The 27858-nt window shown below is 46.1% G+C and overlaps 1 protein-coding gene across 3 annotated transcripts in view; it reads right to left on the bottom strand.

Annotated features, from left to right (window-relative positions):
- The window catches only part of FNDC4 (fibronectin type III domain containing 4), a 75882-nt gene extending 67989 nt beyond the window's left edge, over nt 1-7893 (bottom strand). For all 3 annotated transcript variants that reach the window (XM_082251193.1, XM_082251195.1, XM_082251194.1), the window contains exon 1: nt 7769-7893. The gene's annotated coding sequence lies outside the window, so the exon portion shown is untranslated. The remainder of the gene's footprint in view (nt 1-7768) is intronic.
- Nucleotides 7894-27858: the final 19965 nt, after the last annotated feature.

Below are 27858 nucleotides of genomic sequence, written 5' to 3'. Positions count from 1 at the left end.
AAATATTTTATTCTATCTTTTCATGTGACAACACTGAAGAAATGAAACTTTGCTACAATGTAAAGTAGTGAGTGTACAGCTTGTATAACAGTGTAAATTTGCTGTCCCCTCAAAATAACTCAACACACAGCCAATAATGTCTAAACCGCTGGCAACAAAAGTGAGTACACCCCTAAGTGACAAGGTCCAAATTGGGCCCAATTAGCCATTTTCCCTCCCCGGTGTCATGTTACCCATTAGTGATACAAGGTCTCAGATGTGAATGGGGAGCAGGTGTGTTAAATTTGGTGTTATCGCTCTCACTCTCTCATACTGGTCACTGGAAGTTCAATGTGGCACCTCATGGCAAAGAACTCTCTGAGGGTCTGAAAATAAGAATTGTTGCTCTACATAAAGATAGCATAGGCTATAAGAAGATTGCCAAGACCCTGAAACTGAGCTGCAGCACAGTGGCCAAGACCATACAGAGGTTTAACAGGACAGGTTCCACTCAGAACAGGCCTCACCATAGTTGACCAAAGAAGTTGAGTGCACATGCTCAGCGTCATATCCAGAGGTTGTCTTTGGGAAATAGATGTATGAGTGCTGCCATCATTGCTGCAGAAGTTGAAGGAGCGGGTGTGTGTGTGTGTGTGTGTGTGTGTGTGTGTGTGTGTGTGTGTGTGTGTGTGTGTGTGTGTGTGTGTGGGGGGCAGCCTCTTAGTGCTCAGACCATACGCCGCACACTGCATCAAATTGGTCTGCATGGCTGTCGTCCCAGAAGGAAGCCTCTTCTAAAGATGATGCACAAGAAAGCCCGCAAACAGTTTGCTGAAGACAAGCAGACTAAGGACATGGATTACTGGAACCATGTCATGTGGTCTGATGGGACCAAGATAAACTGATTTGGTTCAGATGGTGTCATGCGTGTGTGGCGGCAACCAGGTGAGGAGTACAAAGACAAGTGTGTCTTACCTACAGTCAGCATGGTAGTGGGATTGTCATGGTCTGGGGCTGCATGAGTGCTGCCGGCACTGGGGAGCTACAGATCATTGAGGGAACCATGAATGCCAACATGTACTGTGACATACTGAAGCAGAGCATGATCTCCTCCCTTCGGAGACTGGGCCACAGGGCAGTATTCCAACATGATAACGACCCCAAACACACCTCCAAGACGACCACTGCCTTGCTAAAGAAGCTGAGGGTAAAGGTGATGGACTGGCCAAGCATGTCTCCAGACCTAAACCCTATTCAGCATCTGTGGGACATCCTCAAAGGGAAGGTGGAGGAGCGCAAGGTCTCTAACATCCACCAGCTCTGCTGTGTTGTAATTTACTATTCTCCGGCTATATTTCCGTTAGCCAACCATAGCAGTGCATCAGTAGCTATTCATTAATATCCCCTGTATTGTTACATTGTATCTACACACCTCATATTGTATCAGACCTCAGATCAGCACTGGACACACACACACACACACACACACACAAACACTGGAATACACACACACACACACACACACACACACACACACACTGGAATAAACACACACACACACACACAAACACTGGAATATACACACACACACACACACACACACACACACAAACACTGGAATACACACACACACAGAAACACTGGAATATACACACACACACACACACACACACACTGGAATAAACACACACACACACACACACACAGAAACACTGGAATATACACACACACACACACACACACACACACTGGAATAAACACACACACAAACACTGGAATATACACACACACACACACACACACACACACTGGAATAAACACACACACAAACACTGGAATACACACACACACACATATTGGAATAGACAGGCACACACATACTGGAATACACACACACACTGGAATACACAAACATACTCACTGGAATACACCCACACACACATTGGAATACACACACACACACACACACACACACACACACACACACACACTGGAATACACAAACATACTCACTGGAATACACCCACACACACAGGAATACACCCACACCGGAAACCACACATACACATATTGGAATAGACACACACACACACACACATATTGGAATAGACACACACACACATATTGGAATAGACACACACATATTGGAATAGACACACACATATTGGAATAGACACACATAAATATTGGGACACACACACACACACACACACACACACACTGGAATACACACACTGGAATACACACAAATACACACTGGAATACACCCACACTGGAATACACCCACACACTGGAAATCACACGCATATTGGAATAGACACACACACACACACATATTGGAATAGACACACGCACATATATTGGAATAGACACACACACACACACACACACACTGGAATACACCCCCACACGCACACACTGAAATACACAAACATACTCACTGGAATACACCCACACCGGAAACCACACATACACACACACACTGGAATACACACACTGGAATACACAAACATACACACTGGAATACACCCACACACTGGAAAACACACACATATTGGAATAGACACACACACACGCGCATATTGGAATAGACACACACACACATATTGGAATAGACACACACACACACATATTGGAATAGACACACACACATATTGGGACACACACACTGGAATACACAAACATACACACTGGAATACACCCACACACATATTGGAATAGACACACACACACACACACACGCGCATATTGGAATAGACACACACATATTGGAATAGACACACACGCACATATATTGGAATAGACACACATACACACACACTGGAATACACAAACATACACACTGGAATACACCCACACACACACACTGGAATACACCCACACACTGGAAAACACACACATATTGGAATAGACACACACACACACATATTGGAACACACACACACAGATATTGGAATAGACACGCACACACACATATTGGAACACACACACATATTGGAATAGACACGCACACACACATATTGGAACACACACACATATTGGAATAGACAAGCACACACACATATTGGAACACACACACAGATTGGAATAAACACACACACACCCACATATTGGAACACACACACATATTGGAATAGACACACACACACACACACACACACACACACACACACATTGGAACACACACACAGATTGGAATAGACACACACACACCCACATATTGGAACACACACACATATTGGAACACACACACCTAATGGAACAAACACTCAAACAATGAAATACACACACACACCAAAATATACACATGTAATAGAAAATTTACACACACATAATGGAATACACACACCACACATGCACACACACACACACATAAACTGGAAGTGATGAGTGCCCAGGCAGTGTGGAGTGTGCTTCCATATGGCGGGAGGTGTACAGATGTACAGAGAGTAGTACAAATGTCTGATGGGCTGTACAAGGCACAGGCCTGGAGATCTTGTGCAAATCCCCTACAGCTGTGTGTACACCCTGCACTGTGCACAGCAATACCATCAGATCATACACACCAACCTCTATACCCGGGGTCCTCAATAGGCGGACTCCGGGCCGCCTCCGGATCCACACGGACTTCATTCTGGACCGCCGAAGCGGTCTCCTTCCTTCTGTTATCAGCGGGGGTCAGAATGGAGAGGATCGGAGTGGCTGTGTGTTACACTGGCAGCGCCGCATGATTACAAAAAGCCGAGTTCCTCTGCTTACCGGCGGAGAGGCTGTCCTACAAAGTCCCGCCTCCTGCGCCGGCTCTTACCTATGATAGACAGAACACTGGTGACGTCTATCATAGCAGCCGGTCCAGGAGGCGGGACTTCGAATGACATCCTCTCCGCCGGTAAGCAGAAGAACTCGGCTTTTTGTAATAATCATGCGGCGCTGCCAGTGTAACACACAGCCACTCCGATCCTCTCCATTCTGCCCCCCCGCTTATGTCACTGGTCACTCTTCATTAATGGGGACACGCACATGGTCACTCTGCATTCATGGGGACACGCACATGGTCACTCTTCATTAATGGGGACACACACAATGGTCATTCTGCATTCATGGGGACACGCACAATGGTCACTCTGCATTCATGGGGACACGCACAATGGTCACTCTGCATTCATAGGGACACACACAATGGTCACTCTGCATTAATGGGGACACACACAATGGTCACTCTTCATTAATGGGGACACGCACATGGTCACTCTGCATTCATGGGGACACGCACATGGTCACTCTTCATTAATGGGGACACACACAATGGTCATTCTGCATTCATGGGGACACGCACAATGGTCACTCTGCATTCATGGGGACACGCACAATGGTCACTCTGCATTCATGGGGACACGCACAATGGTCACTCTGCATTCATAGGGACACACACAATGGTCACTCTGCATTAATGGGGACACGCACAATGGTCACTCTGCATTCATGGGGACACGCACAATGGTCACTCTGCATTCATGGGGACACGCACAATGGTCACTCTGCATTCATGGGGACACGCACAATGGTCACTCTGCATTCATGGGGACACGCACATGGTCACTCTGCATTCATGGGGACACACACAATGGTCACTCTGCATTAATGGGGACACGCACAATGGTCACTCTGCATTCATGGGGACACGCACAATGGTCACTCTGCATTCATGGGGACACGCACAATGGTCACTCTGCATTCATGGGGACACGCACAATGGTCACTCTGCATTCATGGGGACACGCACATGGTCACTCTGCATTCATGGGGACACGCACAATGGTCACTCTGCATTCATGGGGACCAGAGTTGTATAAAGTACTCGAAACCCATACTTGAGTAAAAGTACAAGTGCTCGATCAAAAAATGACTTGAGTAGAAGTGGAAGTGCTCGATCAAAAAGTGACTTAAGTAGAAGTACTAAAGTATTCAACATTTTTTTGTACTTAAGTATTGCAAGTAGTTTTTTTAAAAAATTTTGCTACTCAAGTACTGAAAGTAAAAGTACAAGTACTGTGTTATGTAGTTATTAAAGAAAGAAGTCAAAAGTTTGAACATCATATTGTTTTTTATTATTTCAAATGCAGCTTTTATTTATACATACAGTAGCATTTATTTTCATTTGCGCTGATAATACACATGTTTTGAGCTTCATGAAACCTGCCATCTACTGTTCTGGCAGTGGTAATTTTTATAATAGTAACGAGTAACTATGCAACACAAAAAAAAAAAATATCGGAGTAGAAGTATTGAAATCATCGAAAAAATGTAGTGAAGTAAAAGTGGAAGTAGGAGAAAAAAATTCTACTCTAGGAAAGTACAGATACCGCCTTTCGGTACTGAAGTACAGTAGTGAAGTAGTTCTACTTAGTTACTATACATCTCTGATGGGGACACACACAATGGTCACTCTGCAATAATGGGGGCACGCACAATGGTCACTCTGCAATAATGGGGGCACGCACAATGGTCACTCTGCAATAATGGGGGCACGCACAATGGTCACTCTGCATTAATGGGGACACGCACAATGGTCACTCTGCATTAATGGGGGCACGCACAATGGTCACTCTGCATTAATGGGGACACGCACAATGGTCACTCTGCATTAATGGGGACACGCACAATGGTCACTCTGCATTAATGGGGACACGCACAATGGTCACTCTGCATTAATGGGGACACGCACAATGGTCACTCTGCATTAATGGGGGCACGCACAATGGTCACTCTGCATTAATGGGGACACGCACAATGGTCACTCTGCATTAATGGGGGCACGCACAATGGTCACTCTGCATTAATGGGGACACGCACAATGGTCACTCTGCATTAATGGGGACACGCACAATGGTCACTCTGCATTAATGGGGACACGCACAATGGTCACTCTGCATTCATGGGGACACGCACAATGGTCACTCTGCATTCATGGGGACACGCACAATGGTCACTCTGCATTCATGGGGACACGCACAATGGTCACTCTGCATTCATGGGGACACGCACAATGGTCACTCTGCATTAATGGGGGCACGCACAATGGTCACTCTGCATTCATGGGGACACGCACAATGGTCACTCTGCATTCATGGGGACACACACAATGGTCACTCTGCATTAATGGGGACACACACAATGGTCACTCTGCATTAATGGGGACACGCACAATGGTCACTCTGCATTAATGGGGACATGCACAATGGTCGCTCTGCATTGGATGGGGGCAAGTTTTGGGGAATGCCTTTTTTTGTTGTTGGCGTTCTGTATTTGGAATTTGACGGTCACTTTTCCGGACCTCGGACTGAATGGAAAATTTGTAAGTGGACCTTTCAAGTTTACATTTGAGTACCCCTGGTCTATACCGACCCTTCTATACAGAGGAAGCTCTGCCTTATATCTGGTGACATTCCTATACATTAATATCCAGATGGGGAATGCAGTATAATCACATATCATTGTATACACACATTGCCCTTACATTGTATACACACACATCATACATTGTATACACACATCCCCCATACATTGTATACACACACACATCATACATTGTATACACACACCCCCCATACATTGTATACACACACACATCCCCTATACATTGTATACACACACATCCCCTATACATTGTATATACACACATCCCCTATACATTGTACACACACACACATCCCCTATACATTGTACACACACACACATCCCCTATACATTGTATATACACACACATCCCCTATACATTGTACACACACATCCCCTATACATTGTATATACACACACATCCCCTATACATTGTATATACACACACATCCCCTATACATTGTACACACACATCCCCTATACATTGTATATACACACATCCCCTATACATTGTATATACACACACATCCCCTATACATTGTACACACACATCCCCTATACATTGTATATACACACACATCCCCTATACATTGTACACACACACATCCCCCATACATTGTACACACACATCCCCTATACATTGTATATACACACACATCCCCTATACATTGTATATACACACACATCCCCTATACATTGTACACACACATCCCCCATACATTGTACACACACATCCCCTATACATTGTACACACACATCCTCTATACATTGTATACACACACATCCCCTATACATTGTACACACACATCCCCTATACATTGTATATACACACATCCCCTATACATTGTATATACACATCCCCTATACATTGTATATACACACACATCCCCTATACATTGTATATACACACACATCCCCTATACATTGTATATACACATCCCCTATACATTGTATATACACACACATCCCCTATACATTGTACACACACATCCCCCATACATTGTACACACACATCCCCTATACATTGTACACACACATCCTCTATACATTGTATACACACACATCCCCTATACATTGTACACACACATCCCCTATACATTGTATATACACACATCCCCTATACATTGTACACACACATCCCCTATACATTGTATATACACACATCCCCTATACATTGTATATACACATCCCCTATACATTGTATATACACACACATCCCCTATACATTGTATATACACACACATCCCCTATACATTGTATATACACACATCCCCCATACATTGTACACACACATCCTCTATACATTGTACACACACATCCCCTATACATTGTACACACACATCCCCTATACATTGTATACAGATGATGGGAGGTATGCAGTAGCTGTACTCACCCTGTGATGTTGCAGTGATTTCACCTTTTGGGGGTCACACCGCCCCCAGATCCTCCATCACCAGAGAGGAGCAGACAGCTGACATGCTGAGTGCAGGGGGGAGGGGGGGATGCAGAGATCCCAGGTGCAGTTTGAGGAGGATGAGGATGATGGTGATGATGAGGATGGTGCAGTGATAGAGAGAGATCAGGCTGCAGTGTACTGTGTGTGATCTTCTCTGTATGTGTGATGTCACTACCTGAGGGGGCGGAGCCAAGACAAATCCTACAACCCTTCAACTGCCAGATCCTTCATAACCCTTCAACTGCCAGATCCTCATTACCCATAACCCTTCAACTGCCAGATCCTTCATTACCCATAACCCTTCAACTGCCATATCCTTCATAACCCTTCAACTGCCAGATCCTTCATTACCCATAACCCTTCAACTGCCAGAACCTTCATAACCCTTCAACTGCCAGAACCTTCATAACCCTTCAACTGCCAGATCCTCATTACCCATAACCCTTCAACTGCCAGATCCTCATAACTCTTCAACTGCCAGATCATCCTTACCCATAACCCTTCAACTGCCAGATCCTTCATTACCCATAACCCTTCAACTGCCAGATCCTCATTACCCATAACCCTTCAACTGCCAGATCCTCATAACCCTTCAACTGCCAGATCATCCTTACCCATAACCCTTCAACTGCCATATCCTTCATAACCCTTCAACTGCCAGATCATCCTTACCCATAACCCTTCAACTGCCAGATCCTTCATTACCCATAACCCTTCAACTGCCAGATCCTTATTACCCATAACCCTTCAACTGCCATATCCTTCATAACCCTTCAACTGCCAGATCCTCATTACCCATAACCCTTCAACTGCCAGATCCTCATTACCCATAACCCTTCAACTGCCAGATCCTCATAACCCTTCAACTGCCAGATCATCCTTACCCATAACCCTTCAACTGCCAGATCCTTCATTACCCATAACCCTTCAACTGCCAGATCCTCATTACCCATAACCCTTCAACTGCCAGATCCTCATAACCCTTCAACTGCCAGATCCTCATTACCCATAACCCTTCAACTGCCAGATCCTCATAACCCTTCAACTGCCAGATAATCCTTACCCATAACCCTTCAACTGCCAGATCCTTCATTACCCATAACCCTTCAACTGCCAGATCCTCCTTACCCATAACCCTTCAACTGCCAGATCATCCTTACCCATAACCCTTCAACTGCCATATCCTTCATAACCCTTCAACTGCCAGATCCTTATTACCCATAACCCTTCAACTGCCATATCCTTCATAACCCTTCAACTGCCAGATCCTCATTACCCATAACCCTTCAACTGCCAGATCCTCATTACCCATAACCCTTCAACTGCCAGATCCTTATTACCCATAACCCTTCAACTGCCATATCCTTCATAACCCTTCAACTGCCAGATCCTCATTACCCATAACCCCTCAACTGCCAGATCCTCCTTACCCATAACCCTTCAACTGCCAGATCCTTCATTACCAATAACCCTTCAACTGCCAGATCCTTCATTACCCATAACCCTTCAACTGCCAGATCCTTCATTACACATAACCCTTCAACTGCCAGATCCTCATTACCCATAACCCTTAAACTGCCAGATCGTTCATAACCCTTCAACTGCCAGATCCTCATTAACCATAACACTTCAACTGTCAGATCCTTCATTACCCATAACCCTTCAACTGTCAGATCCTCCTTACCCATAACCCTTCAACTGCCAGATCCTTCATAACCCTTCAACTGCCAGATCCTCATTACCCATAACCCTTCAACTGCCATATCCTTCATAACCCTTCAACTGCCAGATCCTTCATTACCCATAACCCTTCAACTGCCAGAACCTTCATAACCCTTCAACTGCAAGATCCTCATTACCCATAACCCTTCAACTGCCATATCCTTCATAACCCTTCAACTGCCAGATCATCCTTACCCATAACCCTTCAACTGCCAGATCCTTCATTACCCATAACCCTTCAACTGCCAGATCCTTATTACCCATAACCCTTCAACTGCCATATCCTTCATAACCCTTCAACTGCCAGATCCTCATTACCCATAACCCTTCAACTGCCAGATCCTCATTACCCATAACCCTTCAACTGCCAGATCCTTATTACCCATAACCCTTCAACTGCCATATCCTTCATAACCCTTCAACTGCCAGATCCTCATTACCCATAACCCTTCAACTGCCAGATCCTCCTTACCCATAACCCTTCAACTGCCAGATCCTTCATTACCCATAACCCTTCAACTGCCAGATCCTTCATTACCCATAACCCTTCAACTGCCAGATCCTTCATTACACTTAACCCTTTAACTGCCAGATCCTCATTACCCACAACCCTTCAACTGCCAGATCGTTCATAACCCTTCAACTGCCAGATCCTTCATTACACATAACCCTTCAACTGCCAGATCCTCATTAACCATAACCCTTCAACTGTCAGATCCTTCATTACCCATAACCCTTCAACTGTCAGATCCTCCTTACCCATAACCCTTCAACTGCCAGATCCTTCATTACCCATAACCCTTCAACTGCCAGATCCTTCATTACCCATAACCCTTCAACTGCCAGATGCTTCATAACCCTTCAACTGCCAGATCCTTCATAACCCTTCAACTGCCAGATCCTTTATAACCCTTCAACTGCCAGATCCTCATTACCCATAACCCTTCAACTGTCAGATCCTCCTTACCCATAACCCTTCAACTGCCAAATCCTCCTTACCCATAACCCTTCAACTGCCAGATCCTCCTTACCCATAACCCTTCAACTGCCAGACCCTTCATTACCCATAACCCTTCAACTGCCAGATCCTTCATTACCCATAACCCTTCAACTGCCAGACCCTTCATTACACATAACCCATCAACTGCCAGATCCTCATAACCCTTCAACTGCCAGATCCTTCATAACCCTTCAACTGCCAGATCCTTCATAACCCTTCAACTGCTAGACCCTTCATAACCCTTCAACTGCCAGATCCTTCATTACCCATAACCCTTCAACTGCCAGACCCTTCATTACCCATAACCCTTCAACTGCCAGATCCTCATAACCCTTCAACTGCGAGATCCTTCATAACCCATCAACTGCCAGATCCTTCATAACCCTTCAACTGCCAGATCCTCCTTACCCATAGCCCTTCAACTGCCAGATCCTTCATAACCCTTCAACTGCCAGATCCTCCTTACCCATAGCCCTTTAACTGCCAGATCCTCATAACCCTTCAACTGCCAGATCCTCATAACCCTTCAACTGCCAGATCCTTCATTACCCATAACCCTTCAACTGCCAGATCCTTCATAACCCTTCAACTGCCAGATCCTCATAACCCTTCAACTGCCAGATCCTTCATAACCCTTCAACTGCCAGATCCTCCTTACCCATAACCCTTCAACTGCCAGATCCTCATTACCCATAACCCTTCAACTGCCAGACCCTTCATTACCCATAACCCTTCAACTGCCAGATCGTTCATAACCCTTCAACTGCCAGATCCTCATTAACCATAACCCTTCAACTGTCAGATCCTTCATTACCCATAACCCTTCAACTGTCAGATCCTCCTTACCCATAACCCTTCAACTGCCAGATCCTTCATTACCCATAACCCTTCAACTGCCAGATCCTTCATTACCCATAACCCTTCAACTGCCAGACCCTTCATTACCCATAACCCTTCAACTGCCAGATGCTTCATAACCCTTCAACTGCCAGATCCTTCATAACCCTTCAACTGCCAGATCCTTCATAACCCTTCAACTGCCAGATCCTCATTACCCATAACCCTTCAACTGTCAGATCCTCCTTACCCATAACCCTTCAACTGCCAAATCCTCCTTACCCATAACCCTTCAACTGCCAGATCCTCCTTACCCATAACCCTTCAACTGCCAGACCCTTCATTACCCATAACCCTTCAACTGCCAGATCCTTCATTACCCATAACCCTTCAACTGCCAGACCCTTCATTACACATAACCCATCAACTGCCAGATCCTCATAACCCTTCAACTGCCAGATCCTTCATAACCCTTCAACTGCCAGATCCTTCATAACCCTTCAACTGCTAGACCCTTCATAACCCTTCAACTGCCAGATCCTTCATTACCCATAACCCTTCAACTGCCAGGTCCTCCTTACCCATAACCCTTCAACTGCCAGATCCTTCATTACCCATAACCCTTCAACTGCCAGACCCTTCATTACACATAACCCATCAACTGCCAGATCCTCATAACCCTTCAACTGCCAGATCCTTCATAACCCTTCAACTGCCACATCCTCCTTACTCATAACCCTTCAACTGCCAGATCCTTCATTACCCATAACCCTTCAACTGCCAGATCCTCATAACCCTTCAACTGCGAGATCCTTCATAACCCATCAACTGCCAGATCCTTCATAACCCTTCAACTGCCAGATCCTCCTTACCCATAGCCCTTCAACTGCCAGATCCTTCATAACCCTTCAACTGCCAGATCCTCCTTACCCATAGCCCTTTAACTGCCAGATCCTCATAACCCTTCAACTGCCAGATCCTCATAACCCTTCAACTGCCAGATCCTTCATAACCCATCAACTGCCAGATCCTTCATAACCCTTCAACTGCCAGATCCTTCATAAACCTTCAACTGCCAGATCCTCATAACCCTTCAACTGCCAGATCCTTCATAACCCTTCAACTGCCAGATCCTCCTTACCCATAACCCTTCAACTGCCAGATCCTCATTACCCATAACCCTTCAACTGCCAGATCCTTCATTACCCATAACCTTTCAACTGCCAGATCCTTCATAACACTTCAACTGCCAGATCCTCCTTACCCATAACCCTTCAACTGCCAGACCCTTCATTACCCATAACCCTTCAACTGCCAGATCCTTCATAACCTTTCAACTGCCAGATCCTCCTTACCCATAACCCTTCAACTGCCAGACCCTTCATTACCCATAACCTTTCAACTGCCAGATCCATCATAACCCTTCAACTGCCAGATCCTTCATAACCCTTAAACTGCCAGATCCTTCATTACCCATAACCCTTCAACTGCCAGATCCTTCAAAACCCTTCAACTGCCAGATCCTCTTTACCCATAACCCTTCAACTGCCAGACCCTTCATTAACCATAACCCTTCAACTGCCAGACCCTTCATTACCCATAACCCTTCAACTGCCAGACCCTTCATTACCCATAACCTTTCAACTGCCAGATCATTCATAACCCTTCAACTGCCAGATCCTTCATAACCCTTCAACTGCCAGATCATCCTTTCCCATAACCCTTCAACTGCCAGACCCTTCATTACACATAACCCTTCAACTGCCAGACCCTTCATTACACATAACCCTTCAACTGCCAGATCCTTCATAACCCTTCAACTGCCAGATCCTTCATTACCCATAACCCTTCAACTGTCAGATCCTTCATAACCCTTCAACTGCCAGATCCTTCATAACCCTTCAACTGCCAGATCCTTCATTACCCTTAACTCTTCAACTGCCAGATCCTTCATGACCCATAACCCTTCAACTGCCAGATCCTCATAACCCTTCAACTGCCAGATCCTTCATTACCCATAACCCTTCAACTGCCAGATCCTCATAACCCTTCAACTGCCAGATCCTCATTACCCATAACCCTTCAACTGCCAGATCCTTCATGACCCATAACCCTTCAACTGCCAGATCCTCATAACCCTTCAACTGCCAGATCCTTCACTACCCATAACCCTTCAACTGCCAGATCCTCATAACCCTTCAACTGCCAGATCCTCATTACCCATAACCCTTCAACTGCCAGATTCTCCACTACACATAACCCTTCAACTACCAGATCCTTCATTACCCATAACCCTTCAACTGTCAGATCCCCATTACCCATAAACCTTCAACTGCCAGATCCTCATTACCCATAACCCTTCAACTGCCAGACCCTCCATTACCCATAACCCTTCAACTGCCAGATCCTCATTACCCATAACCCTTCAACTCCCAGACCCTTCATTACCCATAACCCTTCAAACTGCCAGTTCCCCATTACCCATAACCCTTCAACTGTCAGACCCTCCATTACTCATAACCCTTTAACTGCCAGACCCTTCATTACCTATAACCCTTTAACTGCCAGATCCTCCATTACCCATAACCCTTCGACTGCCAGACCCTTCATCACCCATAACCCTTCAACTGCCAGATCCTCCACTAACCATAACCCTTAAACTGCCAGATCCCTCATTACCCATAACCATTCAATTGCCAGATCCTCCATTACTCATAACCCTTCAACTGCTAGACCCTCCATGACCTGTAACGGATCAACCGGCACCCCGACTGGGTACCTCCATTGACGGATGCTCCTAGTGTTTCCCATGGGCTTCAAGCACTCCACCAGACACCATAAGCACCTCAGACCCCACAAACCACCGCAGCTTGGTTGGGGTCTTGCCGTCTCCTACCCATTCTGGACCTACGACAAGGCTTCAGATTCCAGTGGGTGAACCTCTCTTTCCCCAGAGAATGCAGCAGGAATAGGAACAAGCTCTTACAAGAGTTTAGTGAAGAGCATAGTATTTCCTTATAGCAGATCCCCCCCCCCCCATAACAAACAGGACTCTAGATTGAGGGTGAAGTAGAACTCTTTATTGAACAGTCACACAGAATTTATATACAGCATGGACCTCCCCCTCCTGATCATATTACCACACACAGGTGAGGGGTTGCCTGATTAGATTATCATATGCCGATGAAATTGTATACAGAATTAAACTGAACTAATTACCTAGCCATCTGGACAGAACAATGTGAGGTCATTAACATTTAACAATGTAGCAGACAGGCTTAACACAATCCACATTATCTCAATACACAAACAATAGGGCAAGACTGCCAATGACAGTCAATGTGTTAGACTTCATGGCAACAGGCTATAGGACTCACAGTGTAAAGTGGGATTAAATCTTCATATTCCCTGAGATATTGCTGACAAATATTACTGTCCCATCTGAAGCCATCCAAACCATTCTCCAAGCATCCCCCAAGTATCTGTCCCTCACTCCCAGTGACTGTGAGCACCATCACATATCTTCCCCCCAAAGGTAGACTAAGCAGGTACCAGACCTTCAACTGGTCTGTGCCTGAGTTAGTCGGGCAACAAGTCCCAAAGAGTCAATCCATCATGGCAGCTTCCTTGACAAAGTTCCACATAGTTTGTAAGTTTGTCCTGGCAAGGCACATGGAGCTCTCATAGCCGATCAGTCTGTGGAAGTCCCTAATAGACACAGTGTGACTTAGACATAAGAGGGGCCTAGAGGGCTAAGAGAGCAATTTTCCAACCTCTCTAAGGTAGGTTGTGTTCCACGGGCCCACTCAATGTCTGCACCCACACAGTACCCCAAACAAATTGTCTGTAAAACAGCGTTACTCACCCAGCCAACCTCTGCCTCTCTCGTAGCACATACCCGCAGCTGGGGATAAGCGTGGACTGGCCCTTCTCCCGGGAGTCCTTTCAGCTACTGGAGAGAAGACAGGGTGGTGGGGCTCACTTCATCAGGCTGTTGGGGATCTGGGCTGACTGTCCAGCATCCCTGGGGTATACAAGTGAAGACTGTAGTCCCATCCATTACCACAGGAACCCCATATTTCGTACATTGAGGGCAGAGGCCAGCCACACTCTGCTCTGTTGCCAGCTCTTCTGCTGGGTTGGGGTCGGCGAATACAACCCCCAGGACCTGGTTGGGGGTCTGCTGTAGAGAGGAGGGATCCCATACCTCCTCCTTCTGGTATTTCTGCGGGGTAGGTAGGGGATCTGGACTGGCAGTCCAGCATCCTTGTAGGTCTGGTGCAGAGACTGCAGTCCCATCTGCACTATTGGGGTCAGGGCTGCTGTCTCCCTGTGGTTGGGGAGAAGGATTATATGTCTTCACTCCCTGGAAGGTACACTGTCGATGGGGGGGAAGGACAACACTTTCAGTTCCCTGTAACACATACTGCCGCTGGGGAGGAAGGACGACATCTTCGGCTCCCTCTGACTTTGTCTGCAGCTGGGGAGTAGAACCGACTGTCTCTATTTCCAGTAACTCCTGCTGTAGCCCACCTTGTAGGGCCAGTAGAGAGACCTCGGTCCCATCTCCACCTGCCATCGGTGGGTCATATCTCTCCAACTGAAGGGTTGTAGGTCTGGATCTGCCACCCAGCACTCTGGCTTTGCTTGCAGGGTAGATTGAGGCGGAATGGAGCGGAGCAGGCGTTGGTAGTCCTGCTCCAGTTCCAACTCCATTCTGACCAGATGAATCAGGTCTGACCCAAGGTCGTCCACTCTGGGGAGATCAAGTAGGGTTTCCCTGGTGTCGTGGATGTCCCAGAGCCTACACTCTGGAGATCCAAAGTCATTGCTCTCCTCAAAGGTCTCCCACAGTAAGCCCGGGCCATTATAGTTCTCACCTTCCGACATATTGTCGTCAGCCATCCAGTGGTTGCGCCGGGTGGCGTACCACTTTAGTGCCCAGTAAGCTTTATTCAGCCACAACTCCTTCCGAATCAGGTCCCACAGCTCCGTCATCCACTAATCCAGGGGTTGCTCTCCTAGGAAAGGTAACTGCAGGGCAACGTATACCTGGAACCGCTGTTCTTTACTGGGAAGGTTCTCTCCCTGCCTCGCTGCACATCCTCTAAGGCCTCATACCACAGTTCCTTTCGAGTGGCATCTCTCCAGTCCAGTAAACCTTCCTCTGATACAGGCCCATCCTGTTGGGCTTAGTGTTGCTGCAACCTCCAGAGAAACTCCTCCTCATATGGGGACGCTGCACGGGTGTTAGCCCGCTCCATAAGGTTACCAGCGTCTCCGAGAGCTGCTTCTCTTTACACTAGGACGCCATCCCACCGCTTGCCACCAATGTAACGGATCGACCGCCACCCCAACTGGGTACCTCCATTGACGGATGCTCCTAGTGCTTCCCAAGGGCTCCAAGCACTCCACCAGACACCATAACCACCTCAGACCCCATGAACCGCTTGGTTGGGGTCTCGCCGTCTCCTACCCACCCTGGAACTACAACAAGGCTCCAGGTTCCAGTGGGTGAACCTCTCTTTCCCCAGAGAGTGCAGTAGGAACAAGAACAAGCTCCTACAAGAGCTTAGTGATTATTCAAGGGAGTATGAAGCGCATAGCAATCCTTTATAGCAGATCCCCCCAATAACAGACAGGACTCTAGATTGAGGGTGAAGTAGAACTCTTTATTGAACAGTCACACAGAATTTATGTACAGCATGGACCTCCCCCTCCTGATCATATTACCACACAAAGGTGAGGGGTTGCCTGATTACATTATCATATGCAGATGAAATTGTATACAGAAACAGAATTAACCTGAACTAATAACCTAGCCATCTGGACAGAACAATGTGAGGTCATTAACATTTAACAATGGAACAGACCGACTTAACACAATCCACATTATCTCAATACACATACAATAGGGCAAGACTGCCAATGACAGTCAATGAGTTAGACTTCATGGCAACTCATATTCCCTGAGAGATATTGCTGACAAATATTACTGTCCCATCTGAAGCCATCCAAACCATTCTCTCAGCGTCCCCCAAATATCTGTCCCTCACTCCCAGTGACGGTGGGCACCATCGCATATAACCTTTCAGCTGACAGATCCTCATTACCCATAACCCTTTAACTGCCAGACCCTTCATTTCCCATAACCCTTCAACTGCCAGACCCTTCATTACCCATAACCCTTCAACTGCCAGACCCTTCACTACCGATAACCCTTCAACTGCTAGACCCTTCATTACCCATAACCCTTCAACTGCCAGACCCTTCATTACCCATAACCCTTCAACTACCAGAACCTTCATTACCCATAACCCTTCAACAGCCAGATCCTCACTACCCATAACCCTTCAACTGCCAAACCCTTCACTACCCATAACCCTTCAACTGCCAGATCCTCACTACCCATAACCCTTCAACTGCCAAACCCCTCATTACCCATAACCCTTCAACGGACAGACCCTTCATTTCCCATAACCCTTCAACTGCCAGATCCTCACTACCCATAACCCTTCAACTGCCAAACCCCTCATTACCCATAACCCTTCAACGGACAGACCCTTCATTTCCCATAACCTTTCAACTGCCAGACCCTTCATTACCCATAACCTTTTAACGACCAGACCCTTCATTTCCCATAACCCTTCAACGGACAGACCCTTCATTACCCATAACCCTTCAACTGCCAGACCCTTCATTACCCATAACCCTTCAACTGCCAAATACTCATCTACATGTAACCCTTCAACTACCAGACACGTCATTACCCATAACCCTTCAACTGCCAGATACTCATCTACATGTAACCCTTCAACTGCCAGACACGTCATTACCCATAACCCTTCAACTGTCAGATATTCATCTACATGTAACCCTTCAACTGCCAAATCCTTATCCACATGTAACCCTTCAACTGCCAGACACTCCATTACCCATAACCCTTTAACTGCCAGATACTTCATTACCCATAACCCTTCAACTGCCAGACCCTTCATTACCCATAACCCTTCAACTGCCAGATCCTTCATTTCCCATAACCCTTCAACTGCCAGACCCTTCATTACCCATAACCCTATAACTGCCTGAACCTTCACTACCCATAACCCTTCAAACTGCCAGATGTTTCATTACCCATAACCCTTCAACTGCCAGACCCTTCAATACCCATAACCCTTCAACTGCCAGATCCTTATCAACATGTAACCCTTCATTTGCCAGACCCTTCATTACCCATAATCCTTCAACTTCCAGATTCTCATCCACATATAACACTTCAACTGCCAGACTGTTCAATACCCATAACCCTTTATCTGCCAGATCCTTATCCAATGTAACCCTTCAACTGCCAGACACTTCATTACCCATAACCCTTCAACTGCCAGATCCTCATCCACATGTAACCCTTCAACTACCAGATCATCATTAACATGTAACCCTATAACTGCCAGATCCTCATCCACATGTAACCATTCAACTGCCAGACACTTTATTGCTCACAACCATTCAACTGCCAGATCCTCATCCACATGTAACCCTTTAACTGCCAGACCCTTCATTACCCATAACCCTTTAGCTGCCAGATCCTCTTCCACATGTAACCCTTCAACTACCAGCTCCTTTATAATAGTGTAACCCTTCAACTTCCAGATCCTTCATAATACTTTACCCCTTCAACTACCAGGTCTTTCATAATACTGTAACTCTTCATTACCCACTTTATCATGTGATCCTTCAACTGCTGGATTCCTTATTAATATGTAACTCTGCAACTGCCAGATCCCTAATCTGTAACCCTTCAGCTACCAAAACTCGTGTTTACCTGTAACCCTTTACCCAACGCATCCCAAATTATCCTGCAGGTCTTAAACAGCCAGATTCCTCATAATCCTGTAACCCTTCGACTTCCGAATTCCCGACAGTCCTGTAAATCCTGTAACCCTTCAGCTAATGGATCCCTCATCATTTTATAAACCTCTGACTACTGGATCCCTCATAATCCTATAACCAATTTAGCATTGGATCCCTCATTATCCTACCACCCCCAATCTGCTGGACTGTGCCATCAGCTGCTGGATCCCCTGTAATCCTGTATTCCCTTTTATTGGTAAATCACTCATAATTCTGTAACTCATCACTTGATGGATCTATCATATTTCTGTAATCATTTGACTATGGGATTATTTACAATCCTGTAACTCTCCATCTTCTGGATCCCACACAATACTGTAATCCTTTAGGTGCTGGATCCCCTGTAATTCTGTATTCCCTTTATTGTTAAATCTCTCATGATTCTGTAACTCATCACTTGATGGATCTCTCATAATTCTGTAACTCATCACTTGATGGATCTCTCATGATTCTGTAACTCATCACTTGATGGATCTCTCATAATTCTGTAACTCATCACTTGATGGATCTCTCATAATTCTGTAACTCATCACTTGATGGATCTCCCATAATTCTGTAACTCATCACTTGATGGATCTCTCATAATTCTGTAACTCATCACTTGATGGATCTCTCATAATTCTGTAACTCATCACTTGATGGATCTCCCATAATTCTGTAACTCATCACTTGATGGATCTCCCAAATTCTGTAACTCATCACTTGATGGATCTCTCATAATTCTGTAACTCATCACTTGATGGATCTCTCATAATTCTGTAACTCATCACTTGATGGATCTCCCATAATTCTGTAACTCATCACTTGATGGATCTCTCATAATTCTGTAACTCATCACTTGATGGATCTCTCATAATTCTGTAACTCATCACTTGATGGATCTCTCATAATTCTGTAACTCATCACTTGATGGATCTCTCATAATTCTGTAACTCATCACTTGATGGATCTCTCATAATTCTGTAACTCATCACTTGATGGATCTCCCATAATTCTGTAACTCATCACTTGATGGATCTCTCATAATTCTGTAACTCATCACTTGATGGATCTCTCATAATTCTGTAACTCATCACTTGATGGATCTCTCATAATTCTGTAACTCATCACTTGATGGATCTCTCATAATTCTTTAACTCATCACTTGATGGATCTCTCATAATTCTGCAATCCCTTGACTACTGGATCATTTAAACTCCTGTAACTCTTCATCTGCTGGATCCCTTATTATTCTGTAAATTCTCATTCGGTGAATCCCCTACAATCATGTAACCCCCTACTTTCCTCTAGACTTTATCTTGTATTTATTATGTCTCTGTTACATGACCAGATCACTGATTTCCATATCCTTTTCTATTATAGGCTCCTCAGGTTTCTATGCTTTATTGCATTGACCTGAGGCAGCGTCTACCACTCAGGACAGAATTTTTTGGCTGATGCACCATTATCCTCCAGGCCAGCAGGGCACAGGGGCCTATGTGTGTATATAGAGTGTGTGGGATGGATGTGTGCAATGTCACTTGCCGTCTGATCTCAGGTGATAAATGATCTCAGCCAATAGAGTTATTGATCTGCTGTGAGTATTAAATGGATTCTCACACCAATCATTGTAAATACTGAGCTGTGATTATGGCCCAGTGAAGGTCTGGTAGAAGAATTAATAGGGGAACACTGGCAGCCCTAGGAGGACTGGGGGGGGGGGGTTCTATTGGTTGATGGTCCCTGCAGGGAAGAAAGCGTGACACCATTAATATTATTATTATCGGTAGAAGAATACAATGGTACCAATTGAAGACAGAGCCAATCATCATAATGTGAGCAGGTCATGTCACCTCCAGGAATTTTATTTTTTATTTTAATTTTTGGTCTCTGTATAGTTCTTTGTTTACTGTTGACTGACTTACTACCTCTGCCTGAAGTCTACTCCAAGCATCAACTACTCTTTCATTAAAATAATACTAAGGATATTTTGGAAGGATAATTAGGGGTTTATTTGTTGTGGTTTTGCTCATTTTACATCCTATTGTTTGTGTAAAGGGATGCTGAATATAGAAAGTTTACCAGCAGTCCATTCACTCTGTACACATGGCATGTAAAGACTCAAACACCTTTATTAAAGGGCCACTCCCCCTAGAAATTATATCACAGTGTCTGGTAGGTGATCAAACCTATTGGTGAGTTCCTGCATCTGTTGTGCCCATTATGAGGGGTTCCCACCATCCCTGTGCTGAGTTCCCGGGTCTGTGCACCTGCTGTGCCCATTATAAGGAATTCCCACCATCCCTGTGCTGATTTCCCGGGTCTGTGCACCTGCTGTGCCCATTATGAGGGGTTCCCACCATCCCTGTGCTGAGTCCCTGGGTCTTTACATCTGCTGTGCCCATTATGAGGGGTTTCCTCCATCCCTGTGCTGAGTTCCTGGGTCTCTACACCTGCTGTGCCCATTATGAGGGGTTCCCACCATCCCTGTGCTGAGTTCCTGGGTCTGTACACCTGCTGTGCCCATTATGAGGGGTTAATTTTGTTTATTGGAAATTCTTACAAACAATCAACTTATATACAATAAAACCATAATAAATAAATTATAAATAACATATTTACAAAATAATTGAATATAACGATACAAAACAAGAACATAATAAATAAACCAAATTGCGCACAGCATAAACCCTACGAGAGAGCCGGACTAAGAAACTTCACCATGCATGGAGCCTTTAATCAAAAATTATATTTTATGACTGATTTTCAGCTGATAACATTATTGGTTGCCACTTTTAACGGATAATTGAGGCAGCCGTTTCTTAGCCTGACTACTCTCTCCCCCTGGAGAACCAGTGCACTTCACTGCACCCTGCGACTCATCATCCATGGAAGATTCTGTACTCAACAAGTCCCATTCATCATCATCATCTGACAGGACCCCAAACTTATTTGTCAAAGGCAAAACCTCAGGACTGTGGGTAGCTGAACACTTTTTTTTCCTTCTTTTGCCCTTCTTCCTTTTCTCCTCCAACCATTCCACATCCCCCTTGGACAAATTGGAAATAACAGTTTCCCCACTCTCACCCTCCCCTTCACCCCCACACTCCCTTACCTTATCTGCCACCAGGCCAGCCTCTTCACCATTCTCCCCACTCCTCTGCACCCCATGGTCCCTAATAGAAGCCCTGCAATGTCTAGGGGAGGGGACTGGCACTGTACTTGATGCCCCTGCCTCAGCACCTCTTGCCGCCTCTGCAATTTTGGAAGACATAGACACAGAAGGATTGGACACATTCTTAGTAACCGATACCTTACATACAGACTGGGAAGACACTGACACACTGGGAATCGGCACAGACTGGGGCACCACAGACTGAGAAGACACTGACACACTGGGCATTGGCACAGACTGGGGCACCACAGACTGGGAAGACACTGACACACTGGGTATTGGTACAGTCTCGGAGGGAATCGCAGGCACCCTAGCTGCTGAGCTCTGAGCATCCTCCATGTCCAGACGGAAAAACTCTCTCATGAGCTCAGGCTGGTTGTGTATTGCCTCAGGACACTGACTATAAGGATGCCCAACTGCATTGCACAGGTTGCACCTTATAATATTGCAATCTTTTGCCAAATGCCCTAAATCCTGACACAGAGAGCATTTCATTACTGGACAGGAGGATGCAAAGTGCCCTTTATCCCCACACTTATTGCACAGCTTTGGCTGGCCTGGATAGAAGATGGTCAGTCTGTCCCTCCCCAGGAAAGCTGAGGATGGCAGATGCTGGATGACATTATCCATGACTCTTAGTTTTAGCTGCACAGACCATCCCCCCGTCCATATTCTTCGATCATCCATAATTTTGTGTAAGGGGCTCAGGATGTCTCCATATCTCCTCAGCCATACAGATAAATCCCCTTGCGGTATGGACTCATTGCGCACAAGAATCGTCACCATTTTAATAAGTGGCTGACGTGACACAACTTTGGGGATGAGCCCTTTCCAGTCCGGCAGGCTCCTACACACATATTCATATTTCTCCCAAAATATGTCCAAAGACTCCGGACGGACAAAGGACAAATCGTACTCATAGGAGCCGGTCGGACTGATCAGGGCAAAGATATCTGCAGGTTTAAAGCCCATCTGCAGAATCTTATCAACCACAGCTCTCCTATATGGCGGAATACCTTCGCCTTCCCATCTGAGCTGTACCACATTCCTCCTTTTAAATAATGAGGAAGATAAAACATTTCCATGCTCCTTCCCTGCTTGCACCCCCCTCCCAAACCCTTCAGCAGCACCAGCATAGGTTTTCCTCCCAGAAACATCAGCAATTACAGCATTGTCTTTAGACACAACCACACCTGATGAGGAGCCTGAATCAACCCTTGCAGTCTTTGGAGCAGCAGAGACAAGACCCACCCCCTCCCCCTTCTCTGAGCACTCAGCTGCTTTCCTGGGTTCAATCACAGCCTTGTCTACTGCAGACTCCAAAAAAGTTATAGTACTACTGCTCCCAGCATCTCCTCCACCATGCTCAGGAACAGCCACTGTATTTGGTCCAGGAAAAGCCTCTGCAATGTCCGTGGTGCTCCTCTCTGCAGACTCTTCAACCAGAAACACACAGTTTTTTCCAATTTTCTCACCACTTGCATTTAAAAGTGGAATTTTTTCAGCAGGTGTATCAGGTTGCACTGCATGCTGCACATTGTCTATGGATGTGGGCTGACAGCCCATAGCACTACAACCCTCAGCAAGCACATTGTCATTAAAGTTCACATCACCACCTTGCACACACACTGTACCTGTTTTCTGTGTTACCTCTGCTGTGTCATGGCTGATGGTGGGATCAAACTCCCTCCTGGTTGTTGCAGACTTTATGGTGAATTTTCCTCTCTCCACAGGTCTCTCTTTCATAGGGCGAGGAACGGTATCCATCTCCTCATCTGGGGAATCTGCAGAAAAATTGAACTTTCTTCCATCCAGAGGGGATTCCAGCTCAGCGACGAACTCCAACATGCCAGTACCCCCCTCAACCTCCTGCTCAGATGTTCCACATTGCTGCTGCAGAGGGAGGGAGACAGAGGCCTCCGCCATTGGGGGCTCAGCAGATGTCTGAGGTGTTGAAGAGCTGGGCTCATCCTCCGGGCCCACTTTCTCACTCTCTGCTGACTCTGTCGGTACCTGCATCTCTTCACTGACTGGGTCACTCTCCATGCTGGAAACGGCTCCTCTCCTCATACGGCTGAAACGTTCCTCATTCCTGTATTTCTCCTGAAGTGCTTCACAGCTTTCCTTCAGAGAGCTCACCAACTCTTTCTGCTTCCTCAAAGCTTGCTCCAAGTCCTTCAATTCAGGCCTCAGAGCCGGTCTCTTCTTACTGTACAGTTTGGCACAATACAACTTTTTCTTTTTAAATTCTACTTTCAAAGTTGCCAATTTCTCCTCCTCTTTCTCAATCCGCCTCAGCTTTTCAACAGTCCTCCATCTAAAGGTAGGCAGGGATTCACCCCTCCTTGGACCGAGCTCCATGTCTTCCATAGTCTCAGGCCTATCCAGGGGGCCCCCGCCAGGGTCCTCCCCAGGATCCAGCATCCTTCCTGGGGCAGAGAAGCAACTCTAGCCCCTGGCTTCTGGAAGCACACGAGCTAAGGAACCAGCAACCTCACACCTCGCTGTCAGGGAGTGGAATGGCAGTTTCCCACCATCCCTGTGCTGAGTTCCTGGGTCTGTGCACCCGCTGTGCCCATTATGAGGGGTTCCCACCATCTCTGTGCTGAGTTCCTGGGTCTGTGCACCCGCGAAGTGCCCATTATGAGGGGTTCCCACCATCCCTGTGCTGAGTTCCTGGGTCTGTGCACCCGCTGTGCCCATTATGAGGGGTTCCCACCATCTCTGTGCTGAGTTCCTGGGTCTGTGCACCCGCTGTGCCCATTATGAGGGGTTCCCACCATCCCCGTGCTGAGTTCCTGGGTCTGTACACCTGATGTGCCCATTATGAGGGGTTTCCACCATCCCTGTTCTGAGTTCCCGGGTCTGTACACCTGCTGTGCCCATTATGAAGGGTTACCACCATCGCTGTGCTGAGTTCCCAGGTCTGTACACCTGCTGTGCCCATTATGAGGGGTTCCCACCATATCCACGCTGAGTTCCCTCGTGTGTACACCTGCTGTGCCCATTTATAGGGGTTCCCACCATCCCTGTGCTGATTTCCTGGGTCTGCACACCTGTGGTGCCCATTATCAGGGGTTCCCACCACCCTTGTGCTGACTTCCCAGGTCTGAACACCCGCTGTGCCCATTATGATGGGTTCCCACCATATCCATGCTGAGTTCCCTGGTGTGTACACCTGCTGTGCCCATTTTTAGGGGTTCCCATCATCCTTATGCTGAGTCGCTGGGTCTTTACACCTGCTGTGCCCATTATCAGGGGTTCCCACCACCCCTGTGCTGACTTCCCGGGTCTGTACACCTGCTGTGTCCATTATGATGGGTTCCCACCACCCTTGTGCTGACTTCCTGGGTCTGAACACCCGCTGTGCCCATTATGATGGGTTCCCACCATATCCATGCTGAGTTCCCTGGTGTGTACACCTGCTGTGCCCATTTTAAGGGTTCCCACCATCCTTGTGCTGAGTCCCTGTGTCTTTACACCTGCTGTGCCCATTATGAGGGGTTCCCACCATCCCTGTGCTGAGTCCCTGGGTCTTTACACCTGCTGTGCCCATTATGATGGGTTGTCACCATCCCTGTGCTGACTTCCCAGGTCTGAACACCTGCTGTGCCCATTATGAAGGGTTCCCACCATCCCTGAGTTGGGCTCCTGTGTCTGTACCCCGTAATGAGCATAGCCGGGGTGGATTTTCACAAGATAAAGCATTTGATATGACGTACGTCTTAGACTTGGTTTCCAATGGTAACTGCATCCACCTAGAATAAAAGGTATTTAAATGTCGTCACACCACCATGAAGCTAAGCTAATATGCAGAAGGCCGGAATTATACAAATTTCTGCTGTTGCTATGATATCTGTCCTGGCATATGCAGTTATACTGTTCGATTTTAATGGCTTTTTATTCTCTGCTAAGTTTGTAAAGGTTCTAGCTGTATAATGTGGAACGGTGCATGACAGACATTTTAATAATACATGTTCAACACACATCAGTACAAAATGAAATAACAGTCAGTCTAATGTGCAGAAGGCACTTAATGGCTTCATTACAGCTCTGTGGAAAACAATGTATATGACTTAGGTTTTGTACATCATTTGTTTACTGTCTTTCTTGTTTTGTTTTTTTTTTTTTTTATTAAAAAAGCCCACAAAAATCACTTATAAGTTGCCACAAAAGGATACATAATGATCCATGCTCTCTTAACCACTTTACCACCGGAGGATTTTGCTGTCTTACGCCTGGGCCACTTTTTGCGATTCGGCACTGTGCGACTTTAACTGACAATTGCGCGGTCATGCGACGCCGTACCCAAACGAAATTTACATCCTTTTATTCCCACAAACAGAGCTTTCTTTTGGTGCTATTTGATCACCTGTGCGATTTTTACTTTTTGCGCTATAAACAAAAAAGTGCGACAATTTTGAAAAGAATGACAATATTTTTTACATTTTTTTATATGAAATTCCCCCCCCCCCCCCCAAAAATTTAAAAATCAAAATTTTTTATCATTTTAGGCCAATTTGTTTTCTGCTACATATTTTTGGTAAAAAAAAATCGCAATAAGCGCAAAAGTTATTGCGTTTACTAACTAAGGGAAAGATTTCTGTCATTTTTGGTGGTTTTTTTTTTTAACGAGTAATGGCGGCGATCTGCGATTTTTTTTGCGGGACTGCAACATTGCGGCGGACAGATCGGACCCTTGACTGACATTTTTGACACTTTTGGGGGTACCAGTGACATTACTACAGGAATCAGTGCTATACATATGCACTGTTACTGTAAAAATGACACTGGCAGGGAAGGGGTTAATTTTTATTGGTGATCAAGGGGTTAATGTATGCCTGGTGCTTACTAACGTGTGTGGGGGGAGGTGACTGAGTGACACAGGGACAGATCGCAGGTTCAGCTATGCTGAATCCTGCAATCTGTCCCCGAATGTCACTTAGGAGATCCGCCCGCTTTGTTTACACAAGCGGGCGGATCTCCACACTCGATCCCCGACGATCGGGGAAGAGTGATCAGCGCCTCTCCTCCCCTGGCCCGACTCCCGCTGTGACTGAATACAGCGGGAGCGAGCCTCCGGCGGCGCGCGCGCCCTGCCAAGAGAGGGGAATGTCTGGCGACGTAGGTCTACATCGCCAGATGATAACCAACCACTTTGTCGCAGTAGCAGCTCAGTGAGAAGCGGTAAAGTGGTTAAAGGAGGAGTCCTCATAGTCCTATTCTATTCTCCTACATTGCTGCCCCCCTCCACATACGGAGATTTGTGTCTTTGTAGCTTTAGATTTGTATAATATGTTTATGCCTTGTTTTATTGACAACACTGAAGAAATGACACTTTGCTACAATGTAAAGTAGTGAGTGTACAGCTTGTATAACAGTGTAAATTTGCTGTCCCCTCAA

This window comes from Pelophylax lessonae, assembly GCF_965119305.1.
Source record: "Pelophylax lessonae genome assembly, chromosome: 3".
NCBI classification, from domain to species: Eukaryota; Metazoa; Chordata; class Amphibia; order Anura; family Ranidae; genus Pelophylax; species Pelophylax lessonae.
This window is presented reverse-complemented; position numbering and strand designations above follow the sequence as displayed.